Consider the following 16,056-nt stretch of genomic DNA (forward strand, 5'->3'; position numbering starts at 1 on the left):
AAAGGCAGATCCCCCTCAAACTGCCTTTCTGCAGCCATTATACCATGTCTAATTAGCAACGCCACACCCCCTCCTTTTTTACCACCCTCCCTAATCTTACTGAAACATCTGTAACTAGGAACCTCTAACAACTATTCCTGTCCCTCTTCTATCCACGTTTCTGTGATGGCCACAACATCATAGTCCCAAGTACTAATCCACGCTTGAAGTTCACCCACCTTATTTCTAATACTTCTTGCGTTAAGTATACACATTTGAGCCCATCTCTGTGTCCACAAGTATTCCCTGTCAGTGCTATCTTCTCCACAGCCTCCCTACATTCTTGGACATCCTGAAAAACAGCTAACCTACTTGCTGGACTACAAGTCTGGATCCCATCCTCCTGCCAAATTAGTTTAAACCCCCCCAAAGAGTGCTAGCAAACCTACCTCCCAGGATATTGGTGCCATTCTGGTTCAGGTCCTGCTTGTACAGGTCCCACCTTCCCCAGAATGCAGTCCAATTGTCCAAATACCTGAAGCCCTCCCTCCTGCACCATCCTTGCAGCCACGTGTTCAACTGCACTCTCTCCCTTTTCCTTGCCTCACTGTCACGTGGACTGGCAACAACCCAGAGATGACGACTCTGTCCGTCCTAGCTTTTAGCTTCCAGCCTAACGCCCTGAGCTCCTGAATGACCTCCCCGACCCCTCTTCCTACCTATGTTGTTGGTGCCAATGTGCACCATGATTTCTGGCTGCAAACCCTCCCCCTTAAGGATTCTGAAGACACAGTCCGAGATATCTCGGACCCTGGCACCCGGGAGGCAACAAACCATCCGAGAGTCTCGTCCATGTCCACAGAACCGCCTGTCTATCCCTCTAACTATAAGAGTCTCCTATAACTAGCGCTCTCCTCCTTTCCCCCTTTCCCTTCTGAGCCTCAGAGCTGGACATCGTGCCAGTAACCCGGTCACTGCAACTTACCCCTGCTAGGCCGTCGTCCCCAACAGTATCCAAAGTGGTATACTTATTGTTGAGGGGAACGACCACAGGGGATTCCTGCATTGCCTGCTTCCTCCCCTTCCCACCTCTAACTGTTACCCAGCTACTTCTGTTCTCTGGCGTAACTACGTCCCTGTAGCTTCTATCTATCACCCCCTCAGCCTCTCGAATAATTCTCAGTTCATCCAACTCCAGCTCCAGTTCCCTAACGCGGTCTGTGAGGAGCTGGAGCTGGCTGCACTTCCGGCAGATGAAGTCAGCAGGAGCATCGATGGTCACCCCTACCTCAAACATCCTGCAGGAGGAACATTTCACTGCCTGCGCTGCCATAATTTTACACACAGTCTCCAAAACAAGAACACCAAGTAGCTTACCTTTTATTTTAGGTTAGAGGAGGAGAGAGGGTGGGAAACACTACACGTGTAGTGTCTCAGGTTCCTTCTCAACTCAAATATCAACTACTTAGCTTCCCGATCAGCTTTGCGCCCCGACCCCACCTCTGCCCAGCTCCCACCGCTCTCCGCTGTGAAAAGACCTTACTTGTTATGACCTTATGACCTCATGACTTCTTGATTATGGTTTGTTCTTGTTTTTGCAGAAGCGAGAAACAGATGCTTACACTACTGTTTGTACAGGCATATCTAGCTTAACCCCCTCCCCTCACAGCACCTTATTCTATTTGTCTGTAACATCTATCATTCTTTGCAGGCACATTTCAGCTAATACAAAAACAATTATGTACTTCCTTCACATAGTTTCCATTCTTGTTGACTCTGCTCTTGGCTGAAACAATTATACACTGGTGCGAGTTAATTTACCTTGCATAAGTAAATATGATTGCAGAAGTAACACTGCTTTACCTATATCCCACACATTGAAGAACGATTTAGATGTGTACTAGTAATCCAAGGCTAGACTCAGATTAAGTGGCCTTTGATGTTTCATCTGTAAATTGCTGCAGAAATAGGGGCTTGGATAAGGTGAATAGTCAAGATCGTTACCCTAGGGCAGGGAGTCCAAAACTAGAGGGCTTTGTGAGAGGGGAAAGATTTAAAAGCACCTTGAGGGGTAAGTTTTTCATACAGAGAGTGGTGCGTTTTTGGAATGAGCTGCCGGAGGAAGTAGTAGAAGTGGGTACAATAACAATCTTCAAGAGACATTTGGAAAGATACATGGATAGTAAAGATTTTGACGGATATGGGCCAAACACAAGCAAATATAGGTAGTTCTGTTTGGAGACTTGCTTAGCATTGATGTGTTAGGCCAAAGGATCTATTTCTGTTCTGTGACCTTACGACTGGGAGTGTGGAAACAGGCCCTTCGGCCCAACAAGCCCACACCGACCCACCACCCACCCATACCCCTACATTTACCCCTTACCTAACACTACGGGCAATTCACCTGACCCGCACATCTTTGGACTGTGGGAGGAAACCGGAGCACCCGGAGGAAACCCACGCAGACACGGGGAGAACGTGCAAACTCCACACAGTCAGTCGCCTGAGTCGGGAATTGAACCCGGGTCTACAGGCGCTGTGAGGCAGCAGTGCTAACCACTGTGCCACCGTGCCGCCCACAATGGTATTAGAGAACAGAGAGGTGGTTGCTTTTGACTGGCATGGATGATGATCAAAGTGAGGTGCGGGATGGGGACAGTGATGGCAACCCCCAGGATGTTGACAGTTGGTGGGTATGGGAACAATGACAGAAACCCCTAGGATGTTGACAGTGTTGGGGGTGTGGGGGTCAGTGATGGTAACTCCCAGGATTTTGACAATGTTAGAGTGGGGGTGGACTGTGACAGTAACCCCCAGAATGTTGACAGTAGGGCGGGGATCTGGAATGTGACGGTAACTTGCAGCATATTGAATGTGGTGTGGGGGCGGGGATAATGGCATTAACTCCCGGGATGTTGAAACTGCGGGAGGTGGGGACAGTGACAGTAATACCATTGAATATCAAGAGGGCAGTGATTGGATGGTGTTCCATTTGACCATCCATAGTTAACACAAATCTGTCGAAGTGTAGATTTTAGAACAGATGGAAACTTTGCAACGATGTGAAATCTCAGTTGTTTTATTTCTCCTTTCTGTCAGTTATTATCCGATCAAAGAAGATAACATCTGCGAAAAGAAAGACAATTTCAACATCCAATCTTTTATTTCCTCTTTGTCTTGTTTTGTTCCAGTTCCTGTTGCCAGGGTTTTCCTCACCCCCAGAGTCAATAAAATGGAGGTTCCGCTTGGAAATCGACTTGTTCGAGAGTGTGTATTGTGTCAAGGTACAGGACCGTACTTTCAATGGTACTTTCAAAGGTAAGCCTTAAATAATGCCAGCAGGAAATACAACTTGAGCTCAGACAGGAGAGAGCTGGCCATTGAATCCTTCCAGCCCCAGCACCAAGGCAGATACCAGTGCGTCGCGATCAACAGGGGTTGGAACGATATTTAATGTGACCAGGAATTCCATCAACCTCACAGAGCCAGGTAATTTATTCTTCATCTTTGATCTGCGCTCGTTCTTCACTGGGGTCCAGCTGAAGTCTTGGCATGAACACTCTAAAAAACTTGCTTCAGAAGCTCAGCAGGTCGGCAGCATCTGTGCGGGTAAGGGAGAGTGAGAGTAATATCCTTTGTCAGATAAGGGAGGCCTTCATAGCGAGAGGATTCAAGTCCAAGTGCAGGGATGTCTAGTTATAATTGAATAGGGTGAGACCAAACCCTGGAGAACTGAGTGCGCAGTTTGGGGTTTCCTTATTTGAGGAAGGATATTGTGCCTATGGAGGGAGTGCAGCAAAGGTTTCCCAGAATGATTCCTCAGATGGCAGGACTGACAGATGGAGAGAGACTGAAATGGTTAGGATGATATTCACTGGAGTTTAGAAGAATTAAGGGGGAATCTCATGGAAATTTGAACAAGGACGAGACAGAGTAAACATGGGGAGGGTGTTCCCGGTGATCGGGCGGAGAGTCCAGAACCAGGGAGTGACAGTCAAAAGGAAATGGAGTGGGACTGAGATGGGGAGAAATGTCTTCACGCAGAGAGTGGGGAGCCTGTAGACTTCTCTGCCACAGAAGGTAGTCAAGGCCAGAACACTGAATGTTGTTCAGGAAGGAGTTGGATAGAGTTGTTCGGTGCTAAAGGGAGAGTGCAGGGAGACGGGACTGTGTTGGGTGATCAGCCATGATCCCTTTGAATGGACGGAGCAGGCTGGAGGGGCCGAATGGCGTCCTCCAAATGGTATTTTTGATGTTTCTCTGTGAATGGCCCAGTTGCCGCTGATGGGTGGAGGACAAGGGAAGTTTTGCCTCAATAAATGCAGGCCGTGAAAATGAGGGACAGTCATTTCTAATCGACAATTGAGAGAGAGTGGGTGCAGAGCGATCTTTTGAGTTTAGCATCGAATAGTTTGGGTTGGATTGGTGGGATATTATTAATGAGAGAGGCTGCACAGAAAAAATGATGTTACTGCAATGGTGGGGGGTTGGGTGGAATTTTACAGACACGAGTGTTGGCAGGGGGTCAGGGCAACAGAACAGGAAACACTGGGGTTGGCGTTTGCTGAAGAGATGATGTTATTGACAGGAAATCCCTCTCTGAATCCAGCACAGGAGCACAGCCATGAGATGGCAATACTCATTATCCCACTGTTTCTGATCCTTTCTCTTCTCACATTGCTTCCCATTGAACTCCAGAATTGAAAACAAGGTGAGTGAGACTCTCTAGCAGGTAACACCAGTGATCGTTCCCCAATCGGCACTCTATGTGGGTTTCAAACTGACGTTGCTCACATAGTATATGGGTGTGTGTGTATGAGACAGTATGTGTGTGAGTGCGTTTGAGTGAGAATATAAAAGTGTACATGTGTGTGAGAGAAAGAGAGAGAGAGAGATACTTACACATACTTTCACGTGTGCGCACACACACACACACACTCTCAGTCACTTCTGCAGTGCACCTTGTCGACCACACTTGAGAAGCCGAACACCATCCAGGGACAACACAGGCCCTGCTTAATTGGCATCACATCCACTCCCTCCACTACCTGCGCTCAGTAGCAGCTACGAGATGTCCTTCAGATATTCACCAAAGATCCTCAGGCAGCACCTTCCAAACACACAACCACGTCCATCCAGAAGGACAAGCACAGCAGATACATGAGAATACCACCTCCTGCAAGTTTCCCTCTGAGCCACTCACCACCCCAACTTGGAAATACATCAGCCATTCATTTTGTGTTGCTGAGTCAACATCCTCTAGTTCCCTCTCTAATGGTATCATGGGTCTACCTACAGCACAGGGATTACAATGGTTCATGAAGGCAGCTCACGACTTGGCCCCTTGATAAGGAGCTAGGGATGGATAATAAATTCTCGGCCCAGCCGGTGATTTCCACATCGCTCAAGTGAATTATAAAAGAAATAAAGCACTATTTGGGAACGTGCTTTGTGAGGATATGGGCAGGCTGAACAAGAGGCAGACAAAAATTACTTGGGGAGACATACAAAGTAATGTGCTGTGTTCAGAGGAATGGTCAGCATAGATATAAACTAAAGGGTAAAATTGGAATAATTGTTGCTTGCGCATCAAAGAATCCAGATTAATTTGTTAGCAGGAGAAACTGAATATTTACAGTAAAACTTTCCTATGTTCTTTCTCTCTTATTTTTTCCAGCTGATTCTTCTGGCATGTTTGCGGTGGCACATGTAAATTAGTGAGGTAGTTAGCATCTTAGAATAGCGTTCAAACACTGTCCGAATGGGCTGAAAATCACTCTGGGGTGCAAACTCAGCAATTTTATATTGTTAGAGAAATTGGAGCAAATGAACCATTGTGTCTGACTCGTTTGCAAGTCAGCACAGCAGTTCAAATCGAGGACACATTCTCAATTTCTGTTAGACAGTGAACTGAGCACTGATCAGTCCCATTGGTGGTGAGGACATCCATCGTAGTTAGAAGAATTGAAAAAAGGCAACTTATCATCTGAATAGGAGAGGAAAGGTCAAAATGTCAGTGCAAAGGCTACAGCAGGTCACAAGGAAGACATTTATTGTGAACGGAATGGAGTATGAAAGTAGGTAATTGTTACTGCAACTGTACAAGGGTTTCCACATCCGGAGTACTCCAGATAGTTTTGGTACCCTTCTTAGAGGAGAGATGGAGTTGATTTGGAGGGAGTTCAAAGGAGATCACTGAATTGATTGCCAAGATGAAAGGTTAGTCTTATTAGAAGAGACTGGTACAATTTTGATCTCTTTACTTGAGGACAGATGCAGTTATCCTGGAGTTAGTTCAGAGGAGATTCACTCAATCATTTCCAGAGATGGAGGGTTTGTCTGAGATGAAAGATTGAGCTGTTTCTCTGGAGTTTGTAAGAGAGGAGATCTAACTGAAGGTTATAAGATGCTAAAGGGGGGATTGACAAGGAGTTGGAGAGAGGATGTTTGCTCATGTGGGAGTATCTAGAACGAGAGGTTATCATTTCAGGATAAGGGCCTAGGCAGACTGAAAACAGGGGGAATGAATTCTCTGAAATGAGGAGAGGGTTGTAAATCTGTGGGATCACTCCTCCCAACCCCTACCACTCAGGACACTGCGTCAGTTGGAGGAAGGGACATACAGTTTGTTAATCAGTGATGGGTCAAAGGGAGTGTTTGCAGAAAAGTGAAGTTGAGGCTGAGATGGGATCAGCTACAATTGTATGGAATAGTGGAACAGGTTTCTGATCGGCCAGATTGACTCAACCTGATCCTAGCCTGCGTGTTCTTGTGGAGTTATGTTATTAGTTAGTAGCAAAACTACTAGGAGGGAGAAAATGAAGTTTGATTAACAAAATAGCTTTTAATTCGTGAACATTGGAAAATAAAGACAAAAGTGATTTAACACAAATTTGATGAAGGATATTGGTTGAAAGAAACGAAAAGACAATCCAAAATATGGGGTAAAATTCTAAAGGAGGTGCAAGAGCAGAGGGAGTTGGGGGTATATATCCACAGATAAGTGAAGGCGACATAAAAGGGGGGAGAGCAGTGAATAAAACAATCAGCATCCTCAGCTTTATTAATAGGGGCATAGAGTCCGAGAACAAGGAGGTGATGCTGAAATTGTAAAAGACACTAGTGGACCTCAGCTGGAGTGTCAGAGAGAGGGGGAGTGATAACTGGTAGATGGTGGTTCAGCCTGCGGGTTACCATGCTTCTCACACAAGGGAAGGAGTGGAGGAGGACAGTCCTTCATGGTAATCTCAGTCAGCGGGAGATTCAAACCCACGCTGTCGATGTTACTCCACATTCCAAACTAGCCATCCAGCCAACTGAGCTAACCTGACACCCGACACAAAGCAGAGAGCAGAAAAGAAATTAATTCCAGTGACTGCACAAGTATTGAATATAGAATATTAGATCATATTGGAGATACATCTATGATCTGTTGGGTATTTCTTTGTATGTGTGTAACACCTTACCTTCACAGGCAACAGTAGCTGAATTTAGAAATACATTTGATAAAAGGAGTTGGCACTCTATTACCCAGGCTGGTTTTGTTCTGTTCTGGACACCTTACTTAAGGAAGGAGGTTCAAACCCTGGAGACAGTGTGAAGGAGATTTTCGAGAATGATCACAACGATGAGGGATTTTAGATTCCGGGAAAGGTTCAAGAGATTGAGCTTATTTTCTTTCGAGCAGAGAAGATGAAATGTTGACCTTCTTGAGATGTTGAAAGTTTGAACAATTCTACGGGAAAGCAAGTTATTGTTTCCCACTCATTGATCTGTTACTAACTGGCTGGTCAGAATTTCAAGATTGTCAGTGAGAGAGTGAGATGAGGAGAAATTTATTTAGGTTGTTGGATTTGGAATGTGCTGCTTGGGACAGTGGTGGAGACAGATTCATTAGGAGGTTCGAAAAGAGAACTGGATATAAATTTGAAAGGGATGATGGTAGAGGGCTACGGAGATAGGGCTGGAGAGTCGGACTAGCTGGGTAGCTCTTTCAGGAGCTGGTACAGACACAAATGGCATCTGTCCGTACAGTAAAATTTTATGATTATATGAATATACAAGTTCTGAGCCGCATTCCAGACAATTCCAGGAGGTCAGTCCTTGGGACCTTGGCTCAGTGACCTCGTTGCCAGGGGTTTTTGTACGCATACAGCAGCAAATTGTTGTCATGAGCGGGATTGGAACTTGGTTGGGTAATGATCTGGAAATACTTCATGGGAGGTGATGGAAGATCAAGCTGAGGGCACGAGTGAGAACAGACCTGCAAGAAATTTCAAATACACAGATCGGGTCAAGTCGATTGAACGGTGAGTATGATTCTGTGAGCTGCTAATCCTACACTGTCACATATTGGTCAGCGTTCATGCTGGTATTTATCTGACTGGGAAGATCCGCAAAAACAAATCTCTTCCTGGAAGTGTTGGAGGGAAGTTTGGGTTGTTTCCTTTACAACAGAGAAGGTTGATGGGGGAGGACATGACAGAGGTGTGTAAGATTGGTAGTGTTGTCGAGCAGAGCGCCCGAGGGTTTCAGGACTATAATTCTTTGGAGTTTGTGTCACAGGTAGACAGGGTGTTTGAGAAAGTGTTTAGAACACTTGCCTTCATTGCTCAGCCCATTGAGTGTTGGAGTTTGGACACCCTTTTGTGGTTGTACAGGACATTGGTGAAGCCTGTTCTGGTGTATTGTGTCCAGTTCTGGTTGCCCCGTTAGAGGAAGGACATTATTAAGGAGGAGAGGGTTCAGGAAAGATACATCAGGATGTTGTTTGGAATGGGGAGTTTGAGTTATAAGGAGAGGCTGGATGGACTGGAACTATTTTCACTGGATCGTAGAAGTTTGAGAGGTTTATGAAATCTTGATGGACATGGATGAGGTGAATGGCAGGTGTCATTTCCCTAGGATGGGGGACTTCAAGACCAGGGGACCTATTTTTCAGTTGAGAAGAGAAACATTTTTGAAAATGACATGATGGGTAACATTTTTTGACGAAGAGTGGTTCACATGTGGATTGAACTTTCAGAGGAAGTGGCGGATATGGGGTCAGTTACAATGTTTAAAAGACATTTAGATTAGTACAAGAATAGGAAGGGTTGGAGAAATAAGGGCCATGTGCAAACAAGTTGGACTGTTTAGTTTGAGATTATGAATGGCATGGATTAGTTGGACCGAAGGATCTGATTCCTTGCTGAGTGACTCTATGACTCTATTATGAGGGACATGGACAGGGAGGACAGGAAGCAGCTGTTTCCCTTAGTCGAAGGGTCAGTAACAAAGGGATATCATTTTAATGTGAAGGGTAAGAGGTTTAGAGAGGGATTTGAGGATTGTTTCACCCAGAGGGTGGTGGTGGTAGGGTTCTGGAATGTGTGAAAATAAAATATTTGGACTTTCAGTTTCTATTTGAAATCACTAATTGCTCCGGTGTGTGGAAATGCCACTTTGTAACTGCAGGTGGTTCCATGATTTATTAATGTGGAATATTCGTATTAAGGAGCAGGAGGAGGCCATGGAGGAGGCCCCTGAGCCTACTCCACCATTCAGTGCCTGATCTGTGACCTGACTCCATAGACCTGCCTTTGGCCCCTATGTCCTTCATAACTTTGCTGAACAAAAAACTTCTCTCTCAGATTTAAAACTAACAACTGATCCAGCAATGCCTGCTGTTGTGGAAGAGAGTTCCAATCCTCCCCCTGCCTCTGTGCGTATTAGTACTTCCGAACATCTCTCCTGAACAGTCTGGTCCTAATTGTCCGGCTATGCCCTCCCAATTTCTAGGATCCACAAGCAGTGGAACCGTGTAAATTCTGGACAGAACAGGCTAAATTTGTGTAATCTCTCCACGTAACTTAACCCCTGAAGCCCAGGTATCATTCTTGTGAACTCACGCTGTACTCCCTCCCAGGCCACTCTATCCTTCCGCAGGTGTAGTGCTCCAAGTGGGGTCTAACCAGGGTTTTGTATAGCTGCAGCATTCCTTCTGCATCCCTGTACTCCAGTCCTCTCGATATAAAGGCCAGCATTCCATTAGCTAGCTTCAGGCAATGAATGTCAGAAATAAAAAGAAACACAGAAATTGTTGGAAACATTCAGCAGGGACAAATTGTTTGCCACCTGGGAACTGTTGAAGACAACTGTCCATCCAATGCGTGTCTATCTACAGCACATGGACTGCAGCAGTTTAAGAAAGCAGCTCAACTCTACCTTCTCAACGGAACAACTAGGGATGAGTTGGGCAATAAACGCTGGGTGCAGTGGGTGATGCCCATGTGCCATGAGTGAATAATAATAAAAAAACATAATTTACCCCAGGGCCTCCACCTTCCCTATGTGAACTTGTCCTGAGAGGGGAGGTGCCAACTTTGTAGTGAATGTTGATGCACAATACCCATGAGTTTATTGATTCACCTGGTTCATGAACTGCTTTGAAAATGTCGATATATCGCCAAGAGCTTAGGTTTGTATTCCTGCTGGGTTGGGGCTGTGACCTAAATTATCACTCCATATTTAATTTTGAGGCATCGTTTGCTGTTGGTTTAACATTCTGATCTCTAACCTTTCGGTTCACTTTGCTTATTGTTTCTTGATTGTAGATGACTCCGAAATAGACAGCAGTTTGGTGAACTCAGTTTTCATCTCCAAACCAAGAAACGAAGGTACAGGATACAATATATATATACTTTTATAACATTTCTGGTTCAGTGAAAGATGGAGATTTTCTCTCGTTTATCTTAACCTTGAAAAACCCAGCCACCTTTAAACATCACTGGTGTTTCTCTTGCTCATGACATGGAGTGAAGGTCCATGAATCTTTTTACATCATTTGAATTTATTAATAATCAATAGTGTTGGCAATCGTCTAAATCGTAGAGATGTTCCATCTACGTCAACTAAATTAACAACAGGACAATGTTATTTGGAAGAGGAAACATTACACTGATGGCAAATTGATCTGACATCTTGTTGTGAGGGGATGCCCCAGTACAACAGCTTAATGTCTGAGAGTGGCCCCTTCTGGCCTTGGTCTTTGGGGCATGGAGCCATTCACTATAGGTCTAGCATCATTCACATGAGGAGCATTGCCATTTCATTTTCCTGAGTGTTTCTTTGATGATACAAAGATAGGTGGAAGGACAGGTAATGTTGAGGAAGCAGAGATGCTGCAGAAGGATTTGGACAGGCGAAGGGTGTGGGCAATGAAATGGTTGATGGAATGCAATGTGGGAAAGTGGGATATACTGCTGAGGCTGTATAAGGCTGTGGTCAGACCACATTTGGAACATTGTGAGCAGTTTTTGGCCCCCTGTTTAGGGAAGGATATGCTGAACTCGGAGGGGGTCTGCAAGAAAGATTCCAGGGATGAAGAACTTGTCATATGAGGAGAGGTTGAGGACTCTGAGTCTGGACTCGGTGGAGTTTAGAAGGATAAGGGAGAATCTGATTGAAACTTGGAGAATACTGCGAGTCCCGGATCGAGTGGACATGGAGAAGATGTTTCCACGAGATGGAGAGACTAGGACCCGAAGGCGCAGCCTCAGAGTGAAGGGAACTCCCTTTTGAACTGAGATGAGGAGGAATTTCTTCAGTCAAACAGTGGGGAATCTGTGGAAAACATTACTGCAGACGGCTGTCATTATGTCTTTAAGACAGAGATAGATAGGTTCTTGATCAGTAGGAGGATCAACCGTTACAGAGAGAAGGCAGGAGAATGGGAGTAACAAACATATTAGCCATGATGGAATGTCAGAGCAGACTTGATGGGTTGAATGGCTGCTATATTTTATGGTCTTTGCACTAAGTGACTAATAGATTGTGATGCATCACACAGTTTAGTCCCTCAGATTCAGAGCTTTCTGAGCACATGCTATGAGTTACCCACACTAAAAAGTGTTCAGGCAGCTGGACAACCAAGACAACATATGGGCTAGGAGCCCTCTGGAGCCTGCTTCCCCCATTCTATACAGCTGTGACTCACCTCATCCCAGTCTTAGCCCCAATTTCCTCCCCTCACTCCCTTTAACCCCTCACTGATTAACAATCTGTCAGTCCCTACCTTTAATTTATTTAGTTTCCCTGACGTGCCTCCACATATTCGGAGGGAGAGAGAGGTGAAGTCCCAGAGATTCCCAACCCCCTCTCCCATTTCTCAGCGTAGCTGTTTTCAATCTGTTCCATCCTCTTCTCCTGAAACAATGACCCTCTCGTTCTAAATTGTCCCACATGAGGAAACACCCTCCCTCTGTTTCCTTTGTCAATCCCACCCCCATATCCCTCAGTTGGATCTCCTCTCATTCCTCTAAACTCCAGAGAGTATTGGTCTTAACTAATCAATCTGTCTTTTGAAGATAAACCCCTCCTCTCTGAACATGAAATGTACAAAATCACATTGCAATTGGATGGTATCTTGGATGTAGAATACACATCACAAAGTGCGTTAGTCATAACTTCTGAGAGATCTACAGCCAAGGAAAAAGTCCATCGAATCTGTGCCGGTCAGAAATAACCACTTCACTATTCTCTCATCCCATTTCCCCAGCACCTGACCCTATAGCCCTGGCGTCACGAATGCACATCTAAACTCTCCTTCAATGTGATGAGTGTTTCATCTTCTCCCACCCTTACAGGCAGTGAGTTCCAGATTCCCACCACCTTCTGGGTAAACAAGATTTTCATCACATCCCCTCGAAACCTCCTGGCACTTACCTTCAATCTGTGCCCCTCCTCCACCTCTGTCAAGGGGTGAAAGTTCCTTCCGATCTTCACCCCTCATTGTTTTATACATCTTTCTCTTTCAAACTACTCTGCTGTAAGGTCAACAACCCCAGTCTGTCCAATCTCTCTCAGTAACTGAAACTCTCCAGCCCCCAAGGCAACCTGCTGGTAAATCTCCCTGTGCATCCTCTCAGTTCATTTAGATAAAATGCCTTTTCTTTTATTTATAGCTCACTCCAATGGTGCTTCAGGAAAGAAACACATAGGTTATTTTGTAGTGAAAAAGAAGGCCATTAATTTTTAATCAGCAAAGTTATGTTTTTAGCAGGCGGTTAATGTAAGTTCGCTATTGTCTCATTAGAGAGAGGGAGAGGTGTGGGGGAGAAAGAGAGAGTAAAAGCAACAACTGTTTATGGTTTAACCTGAGGGTCGCCACATCTAAGACACAGGGAACGATCATTCACAGCAATCTCAACCAGACCAGCAATTGAACTACAAGCTGTCAACGTGACTATATATTGTAAGCCAACTATAGAATCAGCTGAAGAAACCAATCCCTACTTGACCAAAGGCAAGAACATTAGGTGGCTCAGTGGCTGAATGGTTAGCATTGCTGTCTCACAGCACTAGGGACCCAGGAACAATTCCAGCCTCGGGGTGACTGTCTGTGTGGAATTTGCACATTGTCCCCTTCTCTCCATGGGTTTTCTCCGGGTGCTCCGGTTTCCTCCCAAAGTCCAAAGATGTGCAGTTTAGATAGATTGGCCATGCTAAGTTTGACCATAGTGTGAGGGATAAGCAGGCGAGGAGCGCTAGCCAATGCAAATGCAGTGTTACAGAGATATGGTAAGGGCAGTGTGTCTGGGTGGGATGCTAATCAGAGGGTCAGCATGAACTTGATGGGCTGAAAGGCTGACTTCCACACTGTAGGATTCTATGATATGCAGGTTAGGGGGATTGGATATGGTTAATGCAGGGTTACGGGGATCGGGTCAGGGTTTGTTTGGGATGCTGTTCACTGGCTTGGGGTGGACTGGATGGGCTGAATCCACACTGTATGGATTCTGGCGACATCAGTGTTTAGCACAAAGATGTGATGAAATTTATTCTGAAATTAATTTTGATGAGATTCATTTTCAGTTTCTGAAATAACGGGGAGCAAATTCCTATGTTTTCAGCTCCCCAGGGTATGCCCTGCAGATGTGAATTTGAATCTTGCTGTGGCAGGTGATGGATTTGGAATTTGATTTTAAACAAAAACAGATCTGGAGTTAAGACTCTAATGATGACTGTTGTCAGGAACAAACGACCATCTGGTTCAAAATTGAAGACAGAGATGATGAGAATTCTCTTCTCTGAGGGTTGAGTGTGTTTGGAACTCCTTGCCACAGAGATCTGTGTGTGGGGACAGGGAACAGGTTTAAAGCTGAGATAGATAGATTCTTGATCAGTTGGGGATTTGAGGGTTACATTTTAAGTGCAGGAAAGTGACCGTGAGGAATGGTGCATCAGCCATGTTGCTATTGAATGGCTGAGCAGGCTCGAGAGGCCAAATGGCCTTCTCCTGTTCCTGTCTGTGATGGTCCTTCAGGGAATGAAATCTGCTCACCTCACCCTGTCTGCTCTACACATGATTCCCAATCCTTTCCAAACTCACCTCCTTTTGGCTGAGCAAGTCGATTGGTTCAAGGACATTTCGGAATTGTATCCACTTCCCACCTTGACATAGATTACCGCATCCTGTTCAGAGTACAGAGAAATAACGTTTGTCAGGGTCAGTTTAGGCTTGTTGCAATCACAGGCTTTGCCAAGAGAAATTGGTCTGTATAATGACCCCAGATATTTACAGCTCCTCCAGTACATTCTGATTGTCTTTCAGGCAAAGGTTGTTCTTCTCATCCATTTTCATACAGCACAGAAACAGGCCCTTCAGCTCAACACGTCCAAGCTGACCAGGTTTCCCAAACTCAACTGGGCCCATTCGTCTTCATTTGGAGCATATTTCTCAGAACCGTTCTTATCCATGTACCTTTCCAAATGTCTTTGAAATGTAATTGTATCTGCCACCACCACTTCTTTTGGCAGCTCATTCCATATACGCACTGCCCTCTGTGTGATAAATTTGCCTTTCAGATCCCTTTTGAATCTGTCCCCTCTCACCTATGCCCACTTAGAACATAGAACAATACAGCACAGAACAGGCCCTTTGGCCCACGATGTTGTGCCGAACATTTGTCCTAGCTTAAGCACCTATCCATGTAACTATCCAATTGCCGCTTAAAGGTCACCAATGATTCTGACTCTGCCACTTCCACAGGCAGCGCATTCCATGCCCCCACCACTCTCTGGGTAAAGAACCTACCCCTGACGTCCTCCCTATAACCTTCCATCCTTCACCTTAACTTTTTGCCTCCTTGTAACACTCTGTTGTACCTGGGGAAAAAGTCTCTGACTGTCTATCTATTCCCCTGATCATCTTATAAACTGCTATCAAGTCACCCCTCATCCTTCGCCGTTCCAATGAGAAAAGGCCTAGCACTCTCAACCTATCCTCGTACGACCTATTCTCCATTCCAGGCAACATCCTGGTAAATCTCCTCTGCACCCTCTCCAAAGCTTCCACATCTTTCCTAAAGTGAGGCAACCAGAACTGCACACAGTAATCCAAATGTGGCCTTACCAAGGTCCTGTAAAGCTGCAACATCACCTCACGACTCTTGAATTCAATCCCTCTGCTAATGAACGCTAATACACCATAGGCCTTCTTACAAGCTCTATCCACCTGAGTGGCAACATTCAAAGAGCTATGAACATAGACCCCACCTCCACCTTACTAAGGTGCTCCTCTACCTTACTAAGAACCCTACCGTTAACCCTGTATTCCGCATTCTTATTTGTCCTTCCAAAATGGACAACCTCACACTTGACAGGGTTGAACTCCATCTGACACACTTCAGCTCAGCTCTGCATCATATCCAAGTCCCTTCGCAACCGACAACAGCCCTCCTCACTATCCACAACTCCACCTATCTTCGTATCGTCTGCAAATTTACTGACCCACCCTTCGACTCCCTCTTCCAAGTCATTAATAAAAACTACAAACAGCAGAGGACCCAGAACTGATCCCTGCGGAACTCCACTTGTAACTGGGCTCCAGGCTGAATATTTACCATCTACCACCACTCTCTGACTTCGACCGGTTCGCCAGTTCTCTATCCAACCGGCCAAATTTCCTATGCCTCCCGACTGAATAAATTGTATTTTGTCCCTGTGAGGACTATCCCATGTCTCCTGACTTCCACATGAGCCTACCATTGGGAACCTTATCAAATGCCTTACTAAAATCCATGTACACTACATCCA

The 16,056-nt window shown here is 45.3% G+C and overlaps 1 long non-coding RNA gene across 4 annotated transcripts in view; it reads right to left on the reverse strand.

Annotated features, from left to right (window-relative positions):
• Positions 1 to 3,069: 3,069 nt before the first annotated feature.
• The window catches only part of LOC132837245 (uncharacterized), a 39,587-nt gene continuing 26,600 nt past the window's right edge, over positions 3,070 to 16,056 (reverse strand). For all 4 annotated transcript variants that reach the window (XR_009647459.1, XR_009647460.1, XR_009647458.1 and 1 more), the window contains 2 exons: positions 14,351 to 14,433; positions 3,070 to 3,580 (listed from right to left, as the gene is read on the reverse strand). This is a non-coding gene — a long non-coding RNA (uncharacterized LOC132837245). The remainder of the gene's footprint in view (positions 3,581 to 14,350; positions 14,434 to 16,056) is intronic.

The sequence above is a fragment of the Hemiscyllium ocellatum genome, chromosome 49, assembly GCF_020745735.1.
Source record: "Hemiscyllium ocellatum isolate sHemOce1 chromosome 49, sHemOce1.pat.X.cur, whole genome shotgun sequence".
Lineage (NCBI taxonomy): Eukaryota > Metazoa > Chordata > Chondrichthyes > Orectolobiformes > Hemiscylliidae > Hemiscyllium > Hemiscyllium ocellatum.